The 18,183-nt window shown below is 37.0% G+C and overlaps 1 protein-coding gene and 1 long non-coding RNA gene across 23 annotated transcripts in view; both read left to right on the top strand.

Annotated features, from left to right (window-relative positions):
- VPS13B (vacuolar protein sorting 13 homolog B) overlaps positions 1 to 18,183 on the top strand; it is an 856,590-nt gene that overhangs the window by 569,465 nt on the left and 268,942 nt on the right. The window lies entirely within an intron of this gene.
- On the top strand, positions 3,770 to 12,194 carry LOC144330828 (uncharacterized). The gene is made up of 2 exons (XR_013397378.1): positions 3,770 to 3,949; positions 10,482 to 12,194. It is a non-coding gene; the product is annotated as an uncharacterized LOC144330828 (long non-coding RNA).

The following is an 18,183-nucleotide window of genomic DNA, read 5'->3' on the forward strand; positions in this document are numbered from 1 at the left end:
AGCCTGGACAACATGGCAAAACTACATCTCTACAACAACAGCAAGAAAAAAAAAAAAAACACACACACACACACACACACAAATTAGGCAGACATGGCACATGCCTTTAGTCTCTGCTACTTGGGGGCTGAGGCAGGAGGACCACTTGAATCTGGGAGGTGGAGGCTGCAGTGAGCCGAGATGACACCGTTGCACTCCAACCAGGTAACAAAGTGAGACCCTGTCTCAAAAAAAAAAAGTATAATATGATAGTGGGATTATGTATTAGTGGAGGAAACATCTATTCAATAAACAAAGGGGAAAAAATGAACATATCTTTGGAACTAGAAGTGAAAACCATAGGGTAATCTGAGGATTCTTGCCAGAACCAATATTTAATATTAATTTTAATTAAAATGAGAGCTAACACATAATGAAATGTACCAGTTCACAGCCAAAATGACTGGATGATGGATTAGGAAAATTCTGTCCCACATTAAACAAAAATTTTCCAATATTGTTGCTCTGAAAAATGTGTTTTAGATGGGGTGAGACCACTAGACCAATGGACCTGTATTTGTATTATTAGATTTTCACTGTCCCTTTCAAATACTATAATTTCCATGATTTCTAGCTCCCAGAATATTTAGTTTCTGCCTTTAAATGAACCTTGTTTCTCTGTACATACAGGTTGAGTCCCTTATCTGAAAACACAAAATTCGAAATGCTTCACTGAGCATTTCTTTGAGGGTCATGTCATGTTAATACTCAAAAAATTTCAGATTTTGGAGCATTTTGGATTTTGAATTTTCGGATTAAGGATACTCAACCTGTGTTATGACAGGCTGAGAAATTACATAAAAGAAACAGGAATTTAATATTCAAAAACAAAATGCATTCCATATTACAAAGTACATGTCCTTCCTTATCTAGCTCGCTGCAATAGTTCACCATCCCATTCTATATTTCATGTCTCCATGACATCTGTATCTAGAGAACTAGTACAACAGGCACGTTATTTGGGATTCTTACATGTTAGTTCTCTGCCTTTTATATGAGGTGAGAGTCCACCTTTTGGATACCTTAACAGCCAAAGCCAAATTTACAATTGTAAGTTCACTCCCAAAACAAAGCTCCACTACTCAGCCTTGATTTCTAAACCAGTGTTTAACAGGACTGTGGTTGACACAATTGGTTTACCCTTCAGAAGGTTCTTCACCTTCTTACAAGATAGTCTTAGTCTCAAAAAGGCCATTAGTTTATTTATTATAATATGGCTTTATTTTTATCAAATTAGTAAATGAATTTTAACAACCAAAATTTGCTAATGAAATACATCAAAGTAGCACAATCCCTGATACCCCCACCTCATCCTTCCTGATAGTCAGCTACTCTTTATAAGCTGTTTCTTCAAGTATTTATCTCCATATTTCTAAATAACCTGAATGGACTATCATCTCTTAATTCACTGTTACCGTATTCACTTGCTATTTGTTGTAAATAAGGATTCTATCTCTTTTGCACTTCCTTTCTACACTTCCATCTTCCCAGTATTCTTATATCATATTCTTTTTTGTCAATCTTAATTGTTTTCATTATAAAGATGATAATAATCTTAGTTCTCTAGACCTACTGTTCTCTAGACCTACTGCACACTTGATGAGAGAAGATTCTGATTTGAGGTTGATGTAAACAATGTTAGAGAAAATCTAGGTATCAATAAAATAATGTGTTCTTCTATTAATATAAGTTAGTAAATTGACCAGTATCTTTATTCTATCATTCTAAAATATTAAGTATTATTATTTACTACATTAAAAAGTATAATAGTATAGAAAAATGTTGTCTGGCTAATATAATCTACTTGGATATTTAAAAATTTTTTTATAAAACAGAATAATGCATTGGGCTTTTTTGCTATGAACTGTCATTGAGCTTATGCCATATGAAGTGATGGTAGAGGTTGTTTGGGGTGGTATTATTACTGTTTTAACTTAGAAATAATCTGTTTTGTAGTTGTGCTTCATTTTAGGAATAGAAATTCTTGTCTTTTAGTAGACAGTGAAAAATTCAAGACATTCTTGACCAAACTAAGGACTGTCAGAAATAATTAGAAATAGGAACTTGAAGGTAAAGAAGAAGGAAAGGGACTTTAAGTGTGTGGTGGCATAATAACAGATGTCTTCTGGAATAGAATTTCAGGTAAGATGAGGCATATAGAGGAAATGAATACCCAAAATGTATGTGGGTAAAGGGGGTTTTAGAGAGGAAACTGAGACTAGCGTGAGGGAGTATGTTGATTTTCTGGTCTGTCTTGCTGCTTTCTTTCTTGAGGTAGTAATGAATGGAAAAGGCCAGATCAGAGGCTACATATTTCTATATTTAGGAAATGAGATGGGAATTTTGGACAGTGTGCATAGGGTGACCTCCCATTGGTGTTGCTATGCTGAGTATTTTGTTTCCTATCAGAGGCACCTGGATATACTACTTGTAACCAGGCAATAAACACAGGCTCCAATAAAATATGGATTCAAGCAGAGCCTTAAATGGACAAGAGGGGCTGTGACAGAATACCTCAAATTTCTTAAAATCTAGGCCTGGAAAAGATATTAAGTATTTTACTGCCTATCTTCTCCAAGGGAAGGATTTCTTAGGTACAGTGAACTCTCACATCTATCACAATTTTAGTTAGGCCTTGTCAATGTTAAAATTAGTGTACTAATTTTATCTCCTGATAAACAAGCTTGTGCTGAGACAGGAAAACATCACAGTTGCCTCAAAGTAGATGTAAGACATCAAGAAGACAATAAAATTTTAAAATTTTCAGCCATGATGATGTTTATCCCTATAGATTTCTTTACTAGAAATCCAGTAAATGCATTAAGTTTTCCTGAGGCTCTAGTAAACTGTCTATGCTAGTCTTACTAGGCATTGTTCATTGAGAGCTTACTATATGCCAGATACACTGTCTACAGTGTGACAGAGTTTTGAAAAATAAATACACTATGGTCTCTGCCCTCTAGGCTTTTATAATCTGGTTGGGAAGTAAAGCATAGACAAATGGAGTGATAACTAAGAACACAGAGCAGTATATGAAAAGTGTTAAATATACTCTATGGAAAATTAGACTTATGAGTCTGGGGAAGAAAGAGAAAGCTTTAGGCCAGGTGATCAATGATCTAGCTTTACGGAGAAGTGGAATACATAGAAAAGAGTAGCCTATTTATTTATTCAATAAATATTGAATGCTTCCTTTGGTCAAATACTATTATGGATACTAGGGTGACAGCATTAAACAAAAGAGGTAACATTTCTGCTTTCAGGTCTAATGCGCATATATTTAGTAGGGAAGACAGACAATAATAAATATTTGGAACTACCTTAAAATATAAATACATCTACTCATGTGCAGAGATTATATAGCTTTACATTTTCTGTAACTGATTTAATCTTTCTTACAAGCCTAAACTTCATTTAGATTAAGGATGTTGGTTGTTAGAGAAGAGAAGCAGTAGGGGGGTATACATTAAATTTGCCATCAATAAAAAATAATTTCAACATGGAGAAATAGCATGAATAAAGACATGGAGTTTTCTAAGCATTAGGATTTTTTTGGTAAGACAGTGAAAAAAATTAATCTTTCTAGAGTGAAGGAACTGTGCAGGGAAATAATGGAAGATACACTGAGAAGTGTGTATTTAATCATGGGCAGTCGGGAACCAAAGTTTATAGACTTGAATGAATGGGATGACATAGAAGAAATGGTTTTTAATGAAATTTGTTATGCTTAGTCTTTTTTTGGCAAAGGATTTGAAGTGGCATTCAATAAAACATAAGAAATGAAAACTGCAGACTAATATCTCTGGAGAATATGGATGCAACAATTCTCAACAAAATGCTAGCAAACAAAATCCAGCAACATAGAAAGAATTACACACTATGGCCACATGGGATTACCCAGAAGTGCAAGGTTGGTTTGACATCTGAAAATCTATTAATGTAAAGCACTATATCAGTAGAATTTTTTAAGTCATATGATTATCTCAATAAATGAAAAATATTTTTGATGAAATCAGTACCCTTTCATAATAAAAACATGCAACAAACTAGGAATAGAAGGGAGCTTATTCAACTTGATAAATTACAGTTATTACAAACTCACAATTATCATCATAGTTGATGATAAAAGACTAAGATACTTTCCCCTGAAATCAACAATAAGACAAGAATGTCTGCTTACATCACTTCTATTCAACACTGTACTGGAAGTTCTAGTTGGAGTAGTTAATTTCACCCAGTATGCTTCCAATCCCTTACTCTGTTTATAAGCAAAAACTGATCATACTGAGGTCCTCTTACAGAATCAGAGACTCTTAGAACTGTCAGGTACTTCAGAAATTGTGTTATTTAATTATCATTCATTAGCCCACGTGAGAGTGAAACTCTGCTCAGGCTCCTGCTTCCCTCCGTGAGCCTTCTTGCACTCCCCCACTTCTCTTTTCAGTGGACACAACCAGAAAACCTCAAGTATCCTCTGAGTTTGACAGGAATGGGAGAGGGTATAAGCTTGATGCCATATTAAGCAGTTTTCCATTGGATGAGGAAAGCCTAACTTCCTGTTTCTTAAAACAGGGTATCTGTTTTCTTAAAACAGTATAGCTTCCTGTTTCTTAAATTTCTTCCTGATAACTTCTTTTCTTAAATCCAGATGATTTTTCTGATGGAATCCTTGCTAGAAAGCCAAGTTAAGGCCTCAGAGCTGTTCATTTATTTGCCATCCACCCTTTAGAAAATTCTTAGACTGGGTCAGTCAACAGTTTATATCTATGCACTTAACTCACTGTCAAGGGCACAAAACATTTATAGAAGAGGAAGATTCAACATAGCAGTGTCTAATACCTGAGTCATCCCATCTTGCCAACTTGTCTAATCTTTCTTAATGAGTCTTGCTTTCTGTCCCCTATTTTTCTGTTGTGGCCTGACTTTTAATATAAGGCTGATTCTGAATCAGATTAATCAAATGCATGTTAAATTTGAGTGGTGGCTTTGTGGGAAGAGGGAAAAGATGGGCCAGTAAACCCTAAACCACAGAGCAATTATTTTGCACAGCTTTGGAAGTAAAGTGCTTTTCAACAAATGAAGAAACAGTCCATGCTTGTGGATGGGAAAAATCAATATTGTGAAAATGGCCATACTGCCCAAAGTAGTTAATAGTTTCAATGCTATTCCCATTAAACTACCATTGACACTCTTCCCAGAATTAGAAAAAATATATATATTTTTTATATTTTAAGTTCTAGGGTACATGTGCCCAACGTGCAGCTTTATTACATGTATATACATGTGCTGTGTTGGTTTGCTGCACCCATTAACTCGTCATTTACATAAGGTATTTCTCCTAATGCTATCCCTCCCCCATGCCCCCACCCCATAACAGGCCCCAGTGTGTGATGTTCCCCACCCTGTGTCCAAGTGTTCTCATTGTTCAATTCCCACCTATAAGTGAGAACATGCAGGGTCTGGTTTTCTGTCCTTGCGATAGTTTGCTCAGAATGATGGTTTCCAGCTTCATCCGTGTTGCTGCAAAGGACATGAACTCATCCTTTTTTATGGCTGCATAGTATTCCATGGTATATATGTGCCACATTTTCTTAATCCAGTCTGTCATTGATGGACATTTGGGTTGGTTCCAAGTCTTTGCTATTGTGCATAGTGCCACAATAAACATATGTGTGCATGTGTCTTTATAGTAGCATGATTTATAATCTTTTCAGTATATATCCAGTAATGGAATCACTTGGTCAAATGGTATTTCTAGTTCTAGATCCTTGAGGAATTGCCACACTGTCTTCCACAATGGTTGAACTAGTTTATAGGCCCACCAACAGTGTAAAAGTGTTCCTATTTCTCCACTTCCTCTCCAGCACCTGTTGTTTCCTGACTTTTAAATGATCTCCATTCTAACTGGTGTGAGATGGTATCTCATTGTGGTTTTGATTTGCATTTCTCTGATGACCAGTGCTGATGAGCATTTTTTCATGTGTCTGTTGGCTGCATAAATGTCTTCTTTTGAGAAGTGTCTGTTCATATCCTTTCCCCACTATTTGATGGGGTTCTTTGATTTTTTCTTGTAAATTTGTTTCACTTCGTTGTAGATTCTGGATATTAGCCATTTGTCAGATGAGTAGATTCCAAAAATTTTCTCCCATTCTATACGTTGCCTATTCACTCTGATGGTAGTTGTGTTTGCTGTGCAGAAGCTCTTTAGTTTACTTAGATCCTATTTGTCTATTTTGGCTTTTGTTGCCATTGCTTTTGGTGTTTTATTCATGAAATCCTTGCCCATGCCTATGTCCTGAATGGTATTGCCTAAGTTTTCTTCCAGGGTTTTTATGGTTTTTAGGTCTAACATTTAAGTCTTTAATACATCTTGATTTAATTTTTGTGTAAGGTGTAAGGAAGGGATCCAGTTTCAGCTTTCTACATGTGGCTAGGCAGTTTTCCCAACACCATTTATTAAATAGGGAATCCTTTCCCCATTTCTTGTTTTTGTCAGGTTTGTCAAAGATCAGATGGTTGTAGATGTGTGGTGTTATTTCTGAGGCCTCTGTTCTGTTCCATTGGTTTCTCTGTTTTGGTACCAGTAGCATGCTGTTTTGGTTACTGTAGCCTTGTAGTATAGTTTGAAGTCAGGTAGCATGATGCCTCCAGCGTTGTTCTTTTTGCTGAGGATTGTCTTGGCCATGTGGACTCTTTTTTGGTTCCATATGAACTTTAAAGTAGTTTTTTCAAATTCTGTGAAGAAAGTCATTGGTAGCTTAATGGGGATGGCATTGAATCTATAAATTACCTTGGGCAGTATGGCCATTTTCACAATATTGATTCTTCCTATCCATGAGTATGGAATGTTCTTCCATTTGTTTGTATCCTCTTTTATTTTGTTGAGCAGTGGTTTGTAGTTCTCCTTGAAGAGGTCCTTCACATCCCTTGTATGTTGTATTCTTAGGTATTTTATTCTCTTTGAAGCAATTGTGAATGGGAGTTCACACATGATTTGGCTCTCTGTTTGTCTGTTATTGGTATATAGGAATGCTTTTGATTTTTGCACGTTGATTTTGTGTCCTGAGACATTGCTGAGGTTGCTTATCAGCTTAAGGAGATTTTGGGCTGAGACGATGGAGTTTTCTGAATGTACAATCATGTCATCTGCAAACAGGGACAATTTGACTTCCTCTTTTCCTAATTGAATACTCTTTATTTCTTTCTCCTGCCTGATTGCCCTGGCCAGAACATCCAATACTATGTTGAACAGGAGTGGTGAGAGAGGGAATCCCTGTCTTGTGCCAGTTTTCAAAGGGAACACTTCCAGTTTTTGCCCATTAAGTATGATACTGGCTGTGTGTTTGTCATAAATAGCTCTTATTATTTTGAGATAACGTTCCATCAATATCGAATTTGTTGAGAGTTTTTAGCATGAAGGGCTGTTGAATTTTGTGGAAGGCCTTTTCTGCATCTGTTGAGAGAGATAATGATGTGGTTTTTGTCTTTGGTTCTGTTTATATGATGGATTACTTTTATTGGTTTGCATATGTTGAACTAGCTTTGCATCCCAGGGATGAAGCCCACTTGATCATGGTGGATAAGCTTTTTGATGTGCTGCTGGATTTGGTTTGCCAGTATTTTATTGAGGATTTTTGCATCCATGTTCATCAGGGATATTGGTCTTAAATTCTCTTTTTTTTGTTATGTCTCTGCCAGGCTCTGGTATCAGGAGGATGCTGGCCTCATAAAATGAGTTACAGAGGATTCCCTCTGTTTCTATTGATTGGAATACTTTCAGAAGGAATGGTACCAGCTCCTCTTTGTACCTCTGGTAGAATTCACCTGTGAATCTGTCTGGTCCCGGACTTTTTTTGGTTGGTAGGCTATTAATTATTGCCTCAATTTCAGAGACTGTTATTGGTCTATTTAGCGATTCAACTTCCTGGTTTAGTGTTGGGAGAGTGTATGTGTCCAGGAATTTATCCATTTCTCCTAGACTTCCTAGTTTATTTGCATAGAAGTATTTATAGTATTCTCTGATGGTAGTTTGTATTTCTGTGGGGTCGGTGGTGATATCCCCTTTATCATTTTTTATTGCGTCTATTTGATTCTTCATTCTTTTCTTCTTCTTTAGTCTTGCTAGCAGTCGATAATTTTATTGATCTTTTCAAAAAACCAGCTCCTGGATTCATTGATTTTTGAAGGGTTGTTTTGTGTCTCTGTCTCCGTCAGTTCTGCTCTGATGTTAGTTATTTCTTGCCTTCCGCTAGCTTTTGAATGTGTTTGCTCTTCCTTCTCTAGTTCTTTTAATTGTGATGTTAGGGTGTCAGTTTAGATCTTTCCTGCTTTCCCTTGTGGGCATTTAGTGCTGTAAATTTCCGTCTACACAGTGATTTAAATGTGTCCCAGAGATTCTGGTATGTTGTATCTTTGTTGTCATTTGTTTCAAAGAACATCTTTATTTCTGCCTTCATTTCGTTATGTACCAAGTAGTCATTCAGGAGCAGGTTGTTCAGTTTCCATGTAGTTGAGCGGTTTTGAGTGAGTTTCTTAATCCTGAGTTCTAGTTTAATTGCACTGTTGTCTGAGAGAGCGTTTGTTGTGATTTCTATTCCTTCACATTTGCTGAGGAGTGCTTTACTTCCAAGTATGTGGTCAGTTTTGGAATAAGTGTGATGTGGTGCTGAGAAGAATGTATATTCTGTTGATTTGGGGTGGAGGGTTCTGTAAATGTCTATTAGGTCTGCTTGGTGCAGAGCTGAATTCAAGTCCTGGATATCCTTGTTAACCTTCTGTCTCATTTATCTGTCTACTGTTAACAGTGGGGTGTTAAAAGTCTCCCATTATTATTGTGTTGGAGTCTAAGTCTCTTTGTAGGTCTTCAGGACTTGCTTTATGAGTCTGGGTGCTCCTGTATTGGGTGCATATATATTTAGGATAGTTAGCTCTTCTTATTGAATTGATCCCTTTACCGTTATGTAGTGGCCTTCTTTGTCTGTTTTGATCTTTGTTCGTTTGAAGTCTGTTTTATCAGAGACTAGGATTGCAACCCCTGCTTTTTTTTAATTTTCCATTTGTGTGGTAGATCTTCTTCCATCCCTTTATTTTGAGCCTGTGTGTGTCTCTGCACTTGAGATGAGTCTCCTGAATACAGCACACTGATGGATCTTGACTCTTTATCCAATTTGCCAGTCTGTGTCTTTTAAGTGGGGCATTTAGCCCATTTACATTTAAGGTTAATATTTTTATGTGTGAATTTGATCCTGTCATTATGGTGTTAGCTGGTTATTTTGCTCATTAGTTGATGCACTTTCTTCCTAGCCTCAATGGTCTTCACAATTTGGCATGTTTTTGTAGTGACTGGTACTGGTTGTTCCTTTCCAGGTTTAGCGCTTCGTACAAGAGTTCTTGTAAGGCAGGCCTGGTGGTGACAAAATCTCTCAGCATTTGCTTGTCTGTAAAGGATTTTATTTCTCCTTCACTTACAAAACTTAGTTTGACTGGATATGAAATCCTGTGTTGACAATTTGTATCTTTAAGAATGTTGAATATTTGTCCCCACTCTCTTCTGTCTTGTAGGGTTTCTGCCGAGAGATCCGCTGTTAGTCTGATGGGCTTCCCTTTGTGGGTAATCTTGCCTTTCTCTCTGGCTGCCCTTAGCATTTTTTTCTTCATTTCAACCTTGGTGAATCTGACAATTATGTGTCTTGGGGTTGCTCTTCTCGAGGAGTATCTTTGTGGCGTTCTCTGTATTTCCTGAATTTGAATGTTGGCCTCCCTTGCTAGGTTAAGGAAGTTCTCCCGGATAATAACCTGCAGAGTGTTTTCCAGCAAGGTTCCATTCTCCTGGTCACTTTCAGGTACACCAGTCATACGTAAATTTGGTCTGTTCACATAGTCCCATGTTTCTTGGAGGCTTTGTTCTTTTCTCTTTTTTCTCTAAACTTCTCTTCTCACTTCATTTCATTAATTAGATCTTCAGTCACTGATACTCTTTCTTCCACTTGATTGAATCTGCTACTGAAGCTTGTGCATGTGTCATGTAGTTCTCATGCCATGGTTTTCAGCTCCATCAGGTCATTTAAGGTCTTCTCTCCACTGTTTATTCTAGTTAGCCATTCATCTAATCTTTTTTCAGGGTTTTTAGCTTCCTCACAATGGGTTCGAACATCCTCCTTTTATCTCAGAGAAGTTTTTTATTACCGATTTTCTGAAGCCTACTTCTGTCAGCTTGTCAGTCATTCTCCGTCCTGCTTTGTTCCGTTGCTGCCAAGGAACTGTGATCCTTTGGAGTAGAAGAGGCGCTCTGTGTTTTAGAATTTTCAGCTTTTCTGCCCTGGTTTTTCCCCATCTTTGTGGTTTTTTCTAACTTTCGTCTTTGATGCTGGTGACCGACAGATGGGGTTTTGGTATGGTTGTCCTTTTTGTTGATACTGATGCTATTCCTTTCTGTTTGTTAGAAAAAAACTATTTTAAAATTCAAATGGAACCAAAAAGGAGCCTGAATAGCCATGATCGTTGTAAGCAAAAAGAACAAAGCTGGAAGCATCACACTACCAGACTTCAAACTATACTATAAGGCTACAGTATCCAAAACAACATGGTGCTGGTACAAAAACAAACACATAGAGCCATGAAACAGAATAGAGAACTGAGAAATGAGACTGCACACCTACAACCATCGGATCTTTGACAAACTTGATAACAACAAGCAATATGGAAAGGACTCTTTAGTAAATGGTGCTGGGAGTGCTTGCTAGCTGTACGCAGAAAATTGAAACTGTACCCCTTCCTTACACCATATGCAGAAGTTAACTCAAGATGGATTAGAGACTAAAATGTAAAACCCCAAACTATAAACACCCTAGAAGAAAATCTAGGCAATACCATTCAGGACATTGGCATGGGCAAAGATTTCATGACGAGGATGCCAAAAGTAACTGCAACAAAAGCAAAAATTGACAAATGGGATCTAATTAAACTAAGGAGCTTCTGCACAGCCAAAGAAACTATCATCAGAATGAACAGACAGTCTACAACATGGGAGAAAAATTTTGCAAATTAACCATCTGACAAAGGTCTAATATCCAGAATCTATAAGGAACTTAACCAAATTTACAAGACAACCCCATTAAAAAGTGGGCCAAAGACACGGACAGACGTTTCTCGAAAGAAGACATACATGTGGTCAAGAAATATGAAAAATAGCTCAGTATCACTGATCGTTAGAGAAAGGCACATCTAAATCACAATTAGATACCATCTCACACCAGTCAGAATGGCTATTATGAAAAAGTCAAAAAACAACAGATTCTGGCAAGGTTATGGAGAAAAAAGAAATGCTTTTACACTGTTGAGTGGGAGTGTATATTAATTCAACCATTGTGTGAGACAGTGTGGTGATTCTTCCGAGACCTAGAGGCAGAAATACCATTTGACCCAGCAATTGCATTACTGGTTATATACCCAAAGGAATATAAATCCTTCTGTTATAAAGATACATGCATGTGTATGTTCATTGCAGCACTATTCACAATAGCAAAGACATGGAATCAACCTAAATGCCCATCAGTGATAGACTGGATAAAGAAAATGTGGTAAGTGTACACCATGGAATAGTGTGCAGCCATAAAAAGTAACAGGATCACATCCTTTGCAGGGACAAACAAGGGTGGAGTTCAAAGCCATTGTGCTCAGCAAGTTAACACAAGAATAGAAAACTAAACACCACATATTCTCACTTTTAAGTGGGAGCTTAATGATGAGAACACATGGACACAGGTTGGGGGACTACTCACACTGAGGTCCATGTGAGGGGTAGGGGAGGGATGGAGAGATAGATAATATCAGGAAGAATAGCTAATGGATGCTGCACCTAATACCTGGGTGATGGGATGATCTGTGCAGGAAACCACCATGGCACACATTTACCTATGTGACAAACCTGCACATCCTGCACATGTACCACTGAACTTAAATGTTAAAGGAAAAAAAAATGCTTTTCTTTTGCGTCAAGGGAGTTAAGAGAGAATGGAGAGAATTGTTGCAGATAAGGTCTGTTTGTTGATTTCTCAGGATATAAGTCTTGGGGGACATGTAAGAAAGAAAACACAGTGGTCAAGAACTTGAGCTTTGTAGTTGGAGTCCGGCAATAAATCCCATCTCCTGTGTTTACTTTCTGTGTGGCCTTGGACATGTTAATTTAATTCATGTGAGCTTCAATTTAATCATCTGCAAAATTGAGATAATAACAGTCCTCCCCAATGGGATTGCTGTAGAGATTAGTTGGGAAGCTATTTCTTAAGTATTTTTCATAGGAATTGTTATATAATAAGAGCTCAATAAAAGCCATCACCATCATTGTCATCTCATCTAGAGATCCTTAATTTTCATCTCTTTTCTATCTGCTGCATTGTATCTTGCCCAAGATCCTTCTCCAGTTTGCTTGATTATAGAGCACATATGAGTATTTCTTAATGTTTTTGAGTTTGATTGGATAAAAGGAGGATGTAATAGAATGCTCCAGTGTCCTGTTTATCATCTGGCAGGCTTTGAAAGTGTGTCTGTTCCATAGACTTCTGCCCAGTTGATAACACAGTTTGCCCCAGCAACTTATTCCTCAGGTAAATGAGATCTTGCTGAAACTATAGTTGATAGTGAGATGCTCTGGAAGCACTGGGGTTGTTTTCAGGTGGCAGACTAACAGAAGGATGTACGTATCCCACTGCTTTGCTTTATTTACCTTGCTCTATTCACTCAGGATTCACTGTTGACTTTTCTCAGTCATAGGGAAGATTTACAGAACCGGTCTTCATCAAATCAGTTAGGACTGTTATTAATTGATCACTGTCAAATTAATTATTGCTGAAATTTTAGCTCTTTGCAATAGATGAATCAACTGTTAAAGCTGCATTGGAAGATACTTGCATTTTCTCCTCAAAGATTAATTATTCCCAGTGTTTATCTTCATAAGCTCTGTATGGTTAGTGACCCATATATGACCCTCTAAAAATGTTAAGAGCTTCAAAAGTCAGTCCTATATTGAGTGCCCTATACTTTTTGAACTATTTGTTGGGGGTTACATATAGATGAAAAATGTTAAACTTTCATTAATATAAAAATGTATGACAAAGCAACAGCAATCAAGACAATATGATACTGGCATAAGGATAGACATATGGATCAATGAAATAGAATTGAGAGTTCAGGTACTAACTCTCCTGTTTATAGTCAATTGATTTTTGACAAGGTAGTATAGATCGTTCAGCGGAGGAAAGAATAGTATTTTGAAGGAATAATGCTAGGATGACTGGATATTCGCATGCAAAAGAATGAAGGAAAATGCCTAAATCATATCATATATAACTCAAAATGGATCAAAGACCTAAATGTAAGAGCTAAAACTATAAAACTCCTTGAAGAAACTGTAGGTGAAAATGTTCATGATCTTTGGTTAAGCAGTGTTTTTTTTAAATATGACACCAAATCAAAAAACCAAAAAAAAAAAGAATAGATAAATTGAACTTCAAAAACCTTGAAGCTTTTGTGCTTCATAGGACATGACCCAGAAAGTGAAAAGACAACCCACAGAACCAGAGAAAATATTTGCTAATCATATATTTGCAGAATGGGAGAAAATATTTGCTAATCATATATTTGATAAGGGACTTCTATCTAGACTATAAAAAGGACTCTTACAACTCAGTAATAAAAATGCAAATACCCCAATGTTTAAGTGGGCTCAAGGAATCTGAATAAATATTTCCCCAAAGATGATGTAGAAATAACCAATAAGCACATGAAAAGTTGCTCAGTGTCATTAACCATCTAGGAAATGCAAATCAAAGCCACAAGAAAACACCACACTGACTAGGATGGCTACAGTCAAAAAAGTCAAATAATAACAAGTTTCGACAAGGATGTAGAGAAATTGGAACCCTCTTACACTGGACCAGAATGTTTATCTACATAACCTACTGCTACAGTGACATTTGGGGTACATTTGCAAAATTCTGAGAGTTGAATAGATCAGCATTTGACAACTACTACCCTAAAGTATCTTCTCTGAAAAGAATTTTGCTGTAAGTTCTTTTTTTTTGGGGGGGGGTGGGGGAAGGTGTTACATGACTCCCCAACTGGAGCCTAGAGTAGCTAAGATGTGGTACTTCTGATTAAAGACAGATACATACGCTTAGAAAACCAGATGGAAATGGGTAAGTTAGCAGAGAAGTCTATTGTGAAAATAAGGGTTATAACATTTCACTTGGAGACTGTTTTAGCTGCATGTCACAGAAACCCAAAATAGATACAGGTTTCTTTTACTCAGGTAACAGTCCTTAGGTCAGTAGTTCTAAGACTGGTGTAGTGGCTCTGCTCCCTCAGGTCAATCAGAGACCCTGTCTCCTCTCTTGTTGTTAATTTATCAACTCTGAGGTATCTCACTGACTTGGTCCAAGATGGCTTACCAGGTCTGTGTTAAAAGCAGCAGATGAGAGGATAGGGGAAATGAAACAGGAAGCAGGGACCCCTCCCTATAAGGACAAACTCTGAAGTTGCATGTATCAGTTATGCTCACATTCCATTGGTCAGAATTTAGCCATGTGGTCACACCAAGCTCCAAGAGAGGCTGAGAAATGTAGTCTTTTTTCTTTCATTCCGCCTGTATAATTGCAGAAGAGAAATATAGTATTTTACATGTGCCCTGCTAAAAATTATTTTTCTGCTGCATGCCCTGTGAAAATTATTTTACTATGAAAGAAGGTGATAACGAATATTGGAGTACAACCAGCATCCGTAGCTAGAGAGTCTTCAGGGTTACCTGGTAGGCAGTCAAGATATTCCTCAGAAAGCAGCTTTGGTTCTTCCACAATACTTCGAACATATCCTCAAATAGAGTCTAAAGTTCTATATCATATAATATGGCAGAAATAGTGTTAGCTTGAAAATTGTTCAGTACCTCTATAGTGACAAATATTGTCTTTTCCTATTGTTTCTACCCCTCTTCATCTGAGGACAAACTCCCATTTCTTTAGGTGAACAATAGTCTCCTCTTCCATCGTGGTTTTGATGGGGCTTCCCATTATATGGTCGCCCTGTGACATTGGCCTGATAATTACTCCATCCTCCTGACCTTTACTGGGTTGTCTGATCACAGGGCCCAGACAAGGATAGTGTTTCATATGAAGACAGTGAGAAAGGTAAACTGCCTTTCCTGTAGTTAAGTAAGTTTAGGTATAATACTGAAGCTTTCATTGTTCTTGCTCCATCCTTCTTTACCACTGTCATATGAAGAAAACCTGTTCGGTGTTAGAGAGAGATAAAGAGAGGAGGAGCCAAATGCACAGAAATAAGCAAACTTGAGAGACAAAGTCTTGATGACATCATCTGACTCCCTTGACATAGTTCTGGTCAATGAGGTGTAAAGAGAAGTGTTCTACAGATTTCTGGGAAAGTCTTTACTTTCTTTCTCCTCCTCCTCCTTGGAATAACAACGATGGAAGTGACCAGCCACTTGTGACCATGTGATGACAAACATGAGGAGAAAACACACAGTAAGGATAACAAAGTGGACAGAGAAGATGGTCCTGAGATGTCAGTGACATTATGCAGCTACTGCACCAGCCCTAACTTTAGGTTATGTGAGCAAAATAAACCTAAACAGTTAGGCTGTTAGTATTTGGCTCACTATTACATAACGCCAAGCACAATCCTTACTGATCAGATGTTGTTACAGTATTCTAAGTCTGAGATAATAAAACCTGGGGAAAATACTGAGCACACAGTGAACTTCAATGCTGAATAAATACTTGCTGAATGAATTAATAAATGGATTTCTGAAATCATAGTAATTCTCATTTCTGTTCCTAGAAGTAGAAAAAATAAGATGTATACAACATATACTTCAAAAGAATTGGAAGAAATTATTGGCTAACTGCATGTTTGATGGAGACAGATAGGTTAAGTACATACCATGGAGTGCTTTGAACATCAGATTGAAATGTTTTGCTTAAGTCAGTGGGCAATAGAGAGAAGTTGGTGTTTGTGCGGTTAGAGAGTGACTTAAACAGGTATGCCTCAAAGTTCAGATCCATTTTAGGCTGAAGCTCTCAATTGTGCTCCCACATCAATAATAGTCATCTATAAGTATGTGATCTTCAAACATAAATATGATAGTTACATTTTACCTGTTGTAATATAAATGAGGACCTATTATCTCATTATTCAGTAAGGAAATATCTGTACTATGTGGTATCACCCATTGTTTTCAGAAGCTACAATTGTTATTGATTACGTAGAAGGGGGAGAGGGCTGAGATTGCCCTGGGTTACGTTCATTTGGCTGCAGTAATTATTCTTTTATTCCTGAATAGCAAGTAATCATCTTATTAAGCCTACTTACAGAGGTAGTGTACGTAAAGAGTAACACATGCTCATTTTCAAATCAGTGATTCAGAATAAATAAAACTTTTGTAGGAAAATATAAACCATGTTTTTAGGGGCAAAGAATAGAACCACATCATTGGAGATCTGATGTGGGAGTTCTTTGATCTCTGCACTGCATATCCTGGAGAAGAATAAAGACAACTTATAACACTAATTGAGCATTCCTTCCTTTGCCTTCTCCCCTTCCTCCTCCTCCTCCACTTAACCACTTGGTTTTAGGCACTTCCTTAGCTCTCCCTTCCCTTCAGTCCCCAGTGTAGATCCACTTGGTAATCTGTCCATGCATGTTTGGTACCTGTTATCATGCTGTCTTTGATAGTTAAAAATTATGGTTTTTTTAAGTAGAATCTCATTTGCAAAAAAAATTACTTTAGCCAACATAAAATATACAGTACTTAGTTCATGTTTCTAAACTATTTCTAAAGTAATGGTTATTTCTATCCAATGTAAAGTTTCCATTTCCCCAGACTTTTTGCTATTATTTATTGTATTTGACTTCTCTACAACTATCTAAATACTAAAGAACTACATAAAGCACTGTATTCAACTCTCTATGAAGCATGATACATTTACATTTTTAAAAATATTATACTCAAGCTGGTCAGAATAGGTAAAACTCCCTTTGCTCCAGCTACATCTCCATCTCAGTCAGCCCCTGTCCTCTCAAGGTTACTATTAATATCTGTCTTCCTGTCTCCTCGGACCTCTCCCATATACTCCTCTATAGTTTCCATTTCTTTCCATTCATGCTAAGTTACATTATCTCTCTGACCCTGAATTTTCTCTTGAATAATTGTTTTTTTCCTCACCTACTGTTCTCTGATTTCTAATGCTTTTAATATCATATACTTGTGACACACAAAAATATTTGTACAGAAGGAGGAAAGTCTTAGGAAAATCCGTTTTAAATAATTTATGATCTTTTCCAAGTAAAAATGTGACAAATGAGCAGGCTATTCAAAATAATTAAGGGTCCATGGTTTGCTTGGTTTCCTATCTGACAGTTTGTACTTTTCTAACAAGCAACTTCTGGGCTTTTGGTTACTATTACATAAAAAAATAGACTTTTAAGAAAAATTAACATTAGAGCCATGGGAATGTATATAATTTTCATCTAAGATTTCAGACATTTTTAGATTGCTTATTTCTAGAATGTTGGCTCTTCATCAAAGGTTTTCCACAGCAAATGACTTAAAATCTTCTCAGAATATAGAGGAATAAAAAATAAACACCATGGCCTAAACCCCGTAATCTTCCTTCTACATTTTTTAAGATTCTCAGACTTTAGCAAATGCCACAGGTGGCCCCTCACCATTCTTTCTGAAAACTGGCCCATTTAGTAGTGTACCTTTGAGAGACACAAAAATACACTGGGGAGATGGAAGGCTTTGATGATGGTGGTGGTTACCCAAATGTATACATTTTTCAATGCCCGATCAACTGTACCTTTTTAAAGGGTGAATTTTATTGTTTACAAATTATACTTCAGTAAACCTCGCTTTAAAAATTGTTGGGCTACTCAGTGCAGCTTTTGTCAGAACGTGTATTACTACCCAGGATCCATAACACCATAACACTAGCTAGCTAACATATTGGGAGCTCACCCTGTGTGAGATAATAGTCTAAGTGTTTTATATAGTTTAACTCCTTTAATCTTCATAATCATTCTCTGAATTTGGGGTTGCTTTTCAGATTCGATAGATATGGAAACAAAGTTTCA

This window comes from Macaca mulatta, chromosome 8 (genome assembly GCF_049350105.2).
Source record: "Macaca mulatta isolate MMU2019108-1 chromosome 8, T2T-MMU8v2.0, whole genome shotgun sequence".
Taxonomy (NCBI): domain Eukaryota; kingdom Metazoa; phylum Chordata; class Mammalia; order Primates; family Cercopithecidae; genus Macaca; species Macaca mulatta.